The sequence below is a fragment of the Rattus norvegicus genome, chromosome 17 (genome assembly GCF_036323735.1).
Source record: "Rattus norvegicus strain BN/NHsdMcwi chromosome 17, GRCr8, whole genome shotgun sequence".
NCBI classification, from domain to species: domain Eukaryota; kingdom Metazoa; phylum Chordata; class Mammalia; order Rodentia; family Muridae; genus Rattus; species Rattus norvegicus.
The window spans coordinates 87,690,733-87,700,739 of NC_086035.1; the positions used below are offsets into that span (position 1 = coordinate 87,690,733).

General features: G+C 42.6%; 1 pseudogene; it reads left to right on the forward strand.

Annotated features, from left to right (window-relative positions):
* The first annotated feature begins 8,883 nt into the window (after window positions 1-8,883).
* On the forward strand, window positions 8,884-8,977 carry LOC120098053 (U6 spliceosomal RNA; annotated as a pseudogene).
* Window positions 8,978-10,007: the final 1,030 nt, after the last annotated feature.

The following is a 10,007-nucleotide window of genomic DNA, read 5'->3' on the forward strand; positions in this document are numbered from 1 at the left end:
TAAGCATGTGGTGTGAAAAAGCACTGGCTGGGTGATTATATTGTCGCCTTTTTATCTGTCATTCTGGCTTTAAATTGTTACCTTTCTACTTCTTTCCATTGAGGGACCGACATCATTTTCCCTCTTCCCATTAAATAACATAACACCTTTACACTGAATAGTTAATATCAATAATTATAAATGAATGAGGCATTGGTCATGTTTGATCAGAACAATCCACATTCTTCTCCTCATTTAGCTTCTTGGGGTAGCTTTACCATGTTCTAATTTTAGTCATAGTTAATACTGAAAACAAGAGATATTACCTAAAACATAGGAAGTCATGATCTTCAATTTTTCTCCTAATTTTTTTTTTGTCAAAGAAGGGCCATCTGTTTAAAATACAACTCAAGTAAAAGCTCATTGACTGTAGGTAAGTGGTAGATCCATGATCAAATGAAAGCTTAAGAAAGTCTAATTTGACAATTTTTAGACTACTATTCTGAGTTTTGACAAGAGGCCCTAATCAACAAATAAATTAACTACCTTCCATTCCTCTTAGCAATGGGTGTCATTGGGTGATAAACTGGTGCATAGAGTGAAAGCCAGTGACCAGAGGAACAGACTACAGAGGGAAGAGTACACTTGAAGGCGTAGGCTACTGGAGGCAGATGTGATGACTTGAATGGTAATGAACCTCACATGCTTTCCCTTGGTCGTGGTGTCTCCTTACAGAAATAGCAACCCTGACTCTGGCAGAAGAAGAACCTTGGACAGTGACCTGGTTGTGTTGGCCAGCTTTCTGTTACAGCAGAAAATACCAGAAAGATTAACTCATGATGAAAAGGTCTATTTTGACTCTCAACTTCAGCGGCGTCTCCCCTGTTTTCCTCTTTATGCTGAGACAAAACATTGCTGTGGGGACACATGGCAAAAAAAAAAATGGCTCACCTAATGACATGACAGAGGGCAGTAAGGTCTGTAGCCTCAACATGACCTTTCACAAGCATCTAACTTCCTTGTACTAAGCTCCGAGATGCGTAGGTTCATAGTGCCACTGCTAGGAGCCAGGTATTCAATACATAGAGTGAGTTTGTGATTCAAATACAGTGCTACTATTCCAAACACCTCACTTTATAAATGTCACTTTATAAATGAAGGGCTAGCAGGTAGGTGACATAAGGTGATGAATAAACAAAACCAAATTTGCCTCAGGGAAATCAAATGTGTGGAATGGCAGCATTCTCTTTCTCTGTTCAAATTAGGTATAGAACTCAAATTCTCAAGTCTGCAGTCTGAGTTGATTGGGTCATCACACTAATTGAGTATTTTCCTAATTGTCTACTCAAAAGCTGTGCTCTGAAAATGCAGAGTCTGTGTCCACAGCAAAGTAAAGACCAGACCCTGTTCCTCCAGGGCACCCTCATTGCTCTTAGCACAAATGCTGCTTACTTTTGGGCTGGAAAGATTGTCTCCCTTCAGTCCGGTTTGTGTGGCTGCTCTGATCTTTTAGGGAACCCATCATCTGTTGACTAAGCATCAAAGATTTGCATAACTCTGAGCCAAGTGCTTGCGGAAATAGAAAAGTACAAAACCAGACTTCTAGAGATCTTGCATTGAATTGGGACACAAGTCTAAGATGAGGACAAGGGAGTCATATAACTGCAAGTCTGATACAGAACCTAGACGTATCTTCATATTTTCTCTGTATTACACATGTAAATGTGAATGGGTTTTAAATATAAATAAATTGATAGATTCATATGTACCTGAATATATATGTGTGTGTGCGTGCATGTGCATATTAACATGAAAATATATCAATATTACAGGTCTATAAAGGAGAAAGAGAACTGCATTCTAGGGAAGGGGATAGCACACATACACACTTGACATTGGTAATACCAACCATTACATGTCCATCACTGGACAGGAAAAGAATCTGTTGAGAGCAGGGGGGATTCATGGCAGGGGACAGTTGGTTGGACATATTTTAGGCGAACTTGAATACCAGGTTGAGCCCTTATGCTTATTCATTTTCTAGAACAATCTGACTCATTACCATCTGTGGTGGTTTGAATAAGAATGGCCTCCCTAGGCTCGGATACTTGAATGCTTGGTCCCTCATTAGTGGAAGAGTTTGGGAGGGATGAGTAGGCCTGGTTGGAAGAGCTGTGGGATGAACGCTGATGCTTCAGAAGTCCACACTATTCCCAGCTAAGTTTCTTCTCTCCCTTGTGTCTGTGGATCAGATGTGAGCTCTCAGTTACTGCTCCAGCACAAAGCCTGTATGCCTCTTGCCATGTTTACCACTGTACTGTTCCCGGACTTTAGCTGTCTGGAACTGTGAACTCTGAAGTAAATGCTTTCTTTAGTAAGTAGCCTTGGTCATAATATTTTGCTATGGCAGTAACTCAGACACGATCCTATGATTAAGTGAACTCTTCATGGTAGAAAGTAGAGAAGATAAATTGCCCCTTGACCCATTAAAATGACGTGGAGACAAGCTATTACCAAAATCTACCTTCAGCTTAGATTGCTTTTCTAAGTCTGCAATATGAAGGAGTCTGCTCCAAAGACAGCACAGGAATGGCTAGAGTGCTTGGGTTTGATCCTCATGTGGATTTATAGGCCTTCACTTTCTTCTCTCATTGTGAAAACTACTTTGGCCAATATGGACTTAGAAACACACTTGACAAAGGAAATGCTCTCAAGGCAGAGGATATGAAAATGGATCTCACGGAGCCACTAAGATATAGAAAGGTCGAGGCTTGACCCTCCACTCAGTGCACCACTGGGTCATGTGACTGATCCTATGTGCCCTGTGATAACCTTGAAAATGCACAGATATAGCCTTAGAGAAATAGGATAGGGAGGTGAGAGTGATCAGACAAAGTCACTGAAGGACATGGCTTCGGCTGTGTACTGATCTAAAGCTAACCACCCATTAGGATCAAAGAACGCTCTATATGTAAGATATGCTTAGCGTCAAGCAAGGCCAAGGCAACAAGTTCCATCATTATTGGAGGTCGGTATGCAATGTGAGAAAGGACACTCCCAACAAGGATGTAGAGAAACTTCCGCTGTCAAGGTATGAAGGAAAAACCTGATCAAGGCCACTGTTGCTCCAACACTATGAAGGTAGCCATCGTAACTGGCTTCTTAAAATGGATGTGGAGTTTGGTTTGTGGCAGAGTCAGATGGAATCCCCCCCCTACTGAGCTCAAAATTCTAGCAGGGACATAAATGGAGTGCAAGAGGACCAACAGAAGCCAGACTAACACTGCCTGCATTGCAGGACAACGGAATAATGATCTCCTGACAGTCTCATGTCACCCTTCTTTGCTTGTGTGTCATTTGAGACCTCCTCACAGTCTCTTTCCAATGCGCCTAGGTCTTTTATTCCAGTATGTATAAGTTCAAAACGTAAGAAGCCCTAAAAATTCCAATAAGGCGACCTCTTCTCTCTTCATCTATGCATTTCCCCAGCCCACAAATCCCAGTGAGGACCGCTTTTGGAAATGTCATTTCAGACTCTCCTGATCAGTTTGTCTATCTGTAGTCCATCTCTTCAGTGTGCTGAGGAGGGTGGGTCTTCTGAGTCTCCACAATCCCAGTTTGTCTCTAAAGCTTTAGGAGAATTAAGAAATGATCCTGGAATGCAACACTGTCCTGCTTCTCCCTGCACAATGCAGAGAAGTGCACAGCAAGTCTCAGCAAGCTCCAGCTCCTGGGTGAGGGGAAGAGATGATTTGTGAGCTGTAAATTACCGCTACTCTAACCTGGCAATGCGTGTGCTGCATTCCTGACCGATTGGGACTTTTTAATTCATTTCTTGACATCTAAGCTGTAAGTTCATTACTTTGAAGCTAAATAGGACCTCAATGACCTTTGACTTTTCACATGACCCCCATGTTTAGCATCAAGGTTGAGGTGCTAATGTGTGTGTGAGTCTGAGATGGGTTTGATGACCCAGGGTCAAAAAGCATCAGGTACAATTGACATTAGTTCTTAGGACAAATCCATGGCCAGTGAGCCTGCGGAGGGGACCACATTGGAATCTTGACATCCTTCTTATAAGTAATTTGCCTCTCCCCTGGTACTCAAGTCGTGCCCTGGACAAATGGTACCCATAGGAGAACATCTGAACGTAGAGGAAAATGAGTTTTGTTGTTCTGCATTCATAAGCCACAATATACACCAAGCTCACAGCCCTGCTTGGTGAGCAGGTTAAGAGAAATTCGGGAGCACAGTTAAGCATGGCACCACCAGGGGGCAGTATAAAGCTGTGTCCACTAATCATTTCCCTCTTGACCAAAGTAAAATTCAAACCTCACCATCTTTCTGTCTTGCAGGAGAGCCTCATTAAAGCCTAGAGACACCATTTATACTTCTAAACTGTAGAGGAAGTTAGTAAACCTGGAGAACACCACACTCTCCATTCATTGTCACATGGCTTTCCTCCTCAACCGAACTCAGTTTGAGTAGAGTCTGCCTGCTTTTATTTATTTATTTTTATTTATTGTCTAAAATGGCTATTTCTCATGGGCTTCAAGATCTCAAACATGAATGTATGGTTTATAACTATGTCATATCCCTGGCCTAAGCTATAAAATTAAAAAAAAATACTTGATTTCCTTTTTGTTTCAGAATTCTGCCTCTAATCTGTATTATTATTTTTTAACAGGCACCCAGGGGCAACAGGGACAGAGTGATTTTTGCTTAATTCTTGCCATGTATCAAGCCTTCAGAAACGGGTCCAGCGGTAGCTTTGAGATTCTGTGAGCTCAGAAAGAAAAGAACCAGGCAGTCAGTGCCCAGACCCCTGAAGGGCCGACAAGTAAAGATCTAGTCAGTTTCAAGAATGGGAGGTGAAACCATGGGATCATTTTGCAAACAGGCACAGCTCTTGTAAGCTAGTGTCCTCATGGTCTCTGGATTTGGGGTGAAAACCTCTGAGTCAGTTTTCTACTTCGTCAGTTTGGTCACAGCTGAGTAGGGCGTGTCATGTGCATATCACAAGAGCAATAAATGACTGCCAATTAGGAAGAGAGACGTTCCCCTGGTACTAGAATTTTCATAACTTCCTTAATAATATTTTCTCGAGGTGATTTCACAAAGAGATGCAACCTGAGGGTAGACCCAAGCGTTACTCAGGATTGTCTGGTAGACATGCTGAGAAGTTTAGAAGAGTGTTAATGGTTTAGACAGAAGCAGCAATACAACGACGACACTGTGTTATGAACGAGGCAATGCCACCTTATCTAATGTGTCCTTATTCTAATATATTCTAGTTAGCTGAACAGAAAAACAGACCCCACCCCCTTTTGGAAAGATCTAGATAGGCATTTGCAGACTTTGAATTCCGATCCCCGGTTTGTTAATGACTTTGGAAAAGTCATTAAAGCTCTTGTTTCTTATTTCTCCTGAGTAAAATAGAAACCATAAAGTGGACCATCTCTCTTGGATGCTGTGATTAATGTCAGAAATGAAAGACATGGAAAAACATTTCACAAATGCAGATTAGGATTGAGATGCTGATGCTGGGTCCCAGCAAAGCAGCAGGCATCCCGCTTAGAGAGGAGGCTGCCCTATCCCTCTGACCACCTCCATCTTCCGTGTATTTATGGAAAGCCCAAGGACATCACCCAGCCGCTGTTGGATTTAAACCAAGCTGACACACAGTCTTCACAGGCGATGAGGAAATAATGTGTCTTTGTATTCTTCAGGATGAGGAGACAGCTAAAGTCCCTCAAACCGATGGTGGAAACGTAGAGTTGAGAGAAGAAAGGGGCAGCCTGGATTTATTACATAGCAAGAAAACAGTGTCCCTGTGCCTGAAGGAGAAACGCAAGTTGTCTGTAGTCTATGTAACAGCAAAGCAGAAGTTAGTTTGCTTGTGTTTATTTATTGAGACAGGATCTCACTATGTACTCCTGACCAGCCTGGAACTTGCTATGTAGACCAGGATGGTCTTGAATTCACAAAGATCCTCACCTCTACCTCTTCCTCTGCCAGAATTAGGCCATCTACCATCACTCCTGGCCAGCTAATTAGTATTGTGATGTACACTAACAACTGTCACAGTGCCTAGCAGCATGGCCACAAAGCAAACAATGTGTTAGAATCATGATTGAGGTATATCAGATGGCTTGCTTGAAACTGCTAATCATAAAACCAAAGTCCTTTAAAAACTGCATTTACTGCAAAGTTACATTCTAAAATAATCACAAAATAGAGGAATTGATAGTAAATCATTTTAAATCTCAACTTATGGCAAAACTTTAAAATCTCCAAGAGAAAGTTGCTTGTGGAGGCACATGCTGATCGAGTGCACTGAAGAGGCAGAGGCAGGAGGATTACCGATTTGAGGTGAGTCTGAACTAACTTGTAGGAGCTGGGGAGATGGACTAGTTTGACTCCCCAGTACCGAAGTAAACATCAGATGGTCTTGGCAGGCTACCTGTAGTCCCAGCCTATGGAAAGTAGAGACAGGATCCTCAGAACAAGCTGTCCGGCACAGCTGCCTGAATTGGCAAACTATAGATTCCCATAAGAGACCCTTGCCTCTATATATAACGTGCAGAGCAATTAACACCAGACAACCTCTGGCAGCCTCCTTGTACATGCATGTGCCAGTGTGTTTGCAAGAACACCCATACGCACATGCACAGATATGACAAACTTGTCTTTGTGTCAACAAAATAATTTTTTTAAGACTAGAACTCTGTCAATGTGAATTTTGATAGGAGTTGTGTCTAGTGGTCAGGCTCTCCCCATGAGTGCACAGAAAGTAAAAGAAATTGAGCTGCTGCTGAACTTACAACGTGGCATTTCTGCTAAACTGAAGTTGCTCACATGGGAAAAGGTAGTTTCCATTAGACAGATAGTGTCCTCATTGAATCTTAAGCATTTTCAAATGTGAAGGCAGCAAGAACTGATGCCAGTGCATGAGGACTCCAGTTACTCCTCAGATGTCCCATGCTGCCTGAGACCTGGAAAACAGGAGAACTCAGTAACCATGACTTTTGGAATAGTGAGCCCAGGTCTCACAGGTCTACAGGTCTGTAGGTGTGGCTTCCACATTTTGTCCTTTCTGGGCTCTATCATGCTAGAGCAGCCATGTTTGAGATTACTATCAAATCATAAAGTTCTACTATGAAAACAAAACAAAGAAAAAGTGCCCTGGGCTGGCTATTTTTGCAGAAAGTGTATATTCTCCCAGAATGCAAGTCCCCAAAAGACCATTGTGAAGAGGAAAAAAATGATTACCACTCAGTAGAAAACACAACATTAACTCTATTCCAATAGCTTTATTTGTTGGTTTGGACCCATGTTCAATAAAGAACTTTACAAATCATTTCTTCTAGCTACTTTGGATAACACATATCTGATGAAAAAAATAACAATTGAAATCTTGGGTGAAGTGCAAGTTGCTCTCCCATGTAATTAATTTGTCGGAGTTCATTTTTATCAAGGAAAAAGTCATAGGTAGTGGGTAGTGACAAAGACAGGCTGTTGTAGTTAGTGGTGCTGTGAATAGACACCATGACCAAAGCAAGTCTTATAAAGGGCAACATTGAAGTGGGGCTGGCTTACAGGTTCAGAGGTTCAATTCATTATCATCAAGGTAGGAGCACGGCAGCATCCAGGCAGGCATGGTGCAGGAGGAGCTGAGAGTTCTACATCTTCATTTGAAGGCCGCTAGTGGAAGACTGGCTTCCAGGCAGCTAGGATAGGGGTCTTAAAGCCCATACTCACAGTAACATACCTACTCCAACAAGGCTACACCTACTCCAACAGGGCCACACCCTCTAATAGTGCCACTTCCTGGACTAGCCTATAGAAATCATCACAGAAGCACAGGCTAGATGGCTGCAATGGGACATTTGCTAAATGAAACACCTCTGTCATCTCTCTTTCCTTCGGTGGAACCCTACATATGTATTTATACTGAATTCCAAGCAGTTTCAAGTCCTTGGTTGTTTGATACCATTTTGGTGGTGACCTAAGCACAGAAGAAATTAAAGCTGTGGCCATCAGCAGCTATGTGTCTTCCTCCACAGGCTGTGCTTGGGGGCCTCGTTTCTCTTTCAAACTTGTTTTATGCTCACAATAGTGAGGGGTAGGGGATAACAGTGCTGGGCTTGCATCTGGAGTGGATCTTCACTTGGGGGTTTTGGCTGCAGGTGTTCATTGCTACCCAAAACTGTAAGAGAAGGGAACAGGGCTGTTTTCTTTTCCAAAACCAGCCTCTCTCCCCATATCCTGGAACCTGTCGGTGTCAGTGCCCCTGGTGATGATTTTTATGGTGAGGATTTTAGTAATTTCTATTGTATCTTCCATTTCCCTTTTTCTCTTTCAAACATGAGTAAACTCATTTACATTTTAAAAGAAAAGGGGAGAGGAAGGAGAGAGGTGGGATTTCAGCACAGCGAAGCCTCCAAACGAAGTCTTCCCCTGGAATCTTCATCTCCTAGTGATGTATCTGGCTTTCATGAACCTTATAGGCAGACCCTATTCATATCCTTATTTCTCAAAATGTAATTCAATGAAATAAAATGTTGGTGCAGAAAAGAACTGCAGGAGATTATCTGATCTTTAAAACTTCGGGCATCTGTGGCGATGAATGTTTTCCCCAAAGAATTTATTTTGAGAACCCCTTTGTCCTCTGCCTCCCTCTGAGGCCCAGTGCTGGAGCATGTGCAAAGCTAATGAAGAATGGCAATGTTACAGTTCCTGGAGTGATTGTCTGCACTGTAGGCAAGATGTGAGACCCACAGAAAGAAAAAGCTATGCCTTGGGATACATCTTCAAGGATTTCTTCACATTCTCTGGTCCTTCGCCCATGTTGTATAGTTGGATGTCATTTGGCTTCCTAAGACACTCTGAATTTAATTATATGCTCACCTCAGCAGCATATACCAAAACTGGAACGATACTGAAAAGATTAGTGTGCAAGAATGACACGCAAATTCATGAAGCATTCCATATTTTTTGGAAACCTGGGGCTCTCCGGAACCGAACCACCAACCAAAGAGCACACACTGGCTGTACCTAGGCCTTCCTGCTTGTATGGAGCAGAGGTGCAGCTTGGTTTTCATGTGGTTCCTGAACAACTGGAGTGAGGGCTATCCCAAAAGCAGTTACCTGAATGCTCTTCTAGCTGCGATGCCTTGGCTAGTCTCAGTAGGAGAGGATGTACCTAGCCAGGAAGACTTGATGGGCCAGCATTGAGGGATACACATGGGGGGCCCCACCCATTCAGAGGAGAAGGGGAGGAGGAATAGGGGAAAGATTTGGGGGGGTGATTAGAAGGGAGTGGTAAATGGGATTTAAAGTGAATAAGTAAATAAATAAAATAAATAAATAAATACATAAAAATTAAATAAATTAGTAAAACAACCAGATTAGATAAAGAATAGAAAAAGAAAAAAATGACAGAAAATAACAAAGAAAGTATAAGAATCTGATTAGGGAGTAGCTGGGAATAGAATTCTTCTGGTTCCCATCTCTACCCTGTGCCACAGCTCTCAGAACTCAAATCCTGCCCACAGAGAGCTAGTCTCCCAGGGAGCACTGACACATCCAGGGTCACACGTGAGACCACTATTATCACTCTAATAGCCAGCCCAAGAGGAATTAGCCAGAAGCCCAAAAGGCACAGGAACTGTGAAGCAGCCTGGGACTGAATCCTTCTGGTTCCCTACTGTGCCCCTGAGGATGAGCCTGTGCCATAGTTCTCAATACACAAATCCTGCCCAGAGAAAGAAGGTCTCCCAGGAGTGCTGACTCACCTTAGATCATAGGCTCACAGGAGAGACAAGCTCTAGTCAGAGGCTCAAGACCAGATACACCAGAGATAACTAGATGGCAAGAGGCAAGAACCTAACAGAAACCAAGGCTACTTGGCATCATCAGAACCCACTTCTCCCATTACATCATCCCTGATACCCTAACACACAGAAAAGGCAAGATTCTGGTTTAAAATAACATCTCATGATCATGAGAGAGGACTTTAACAATGA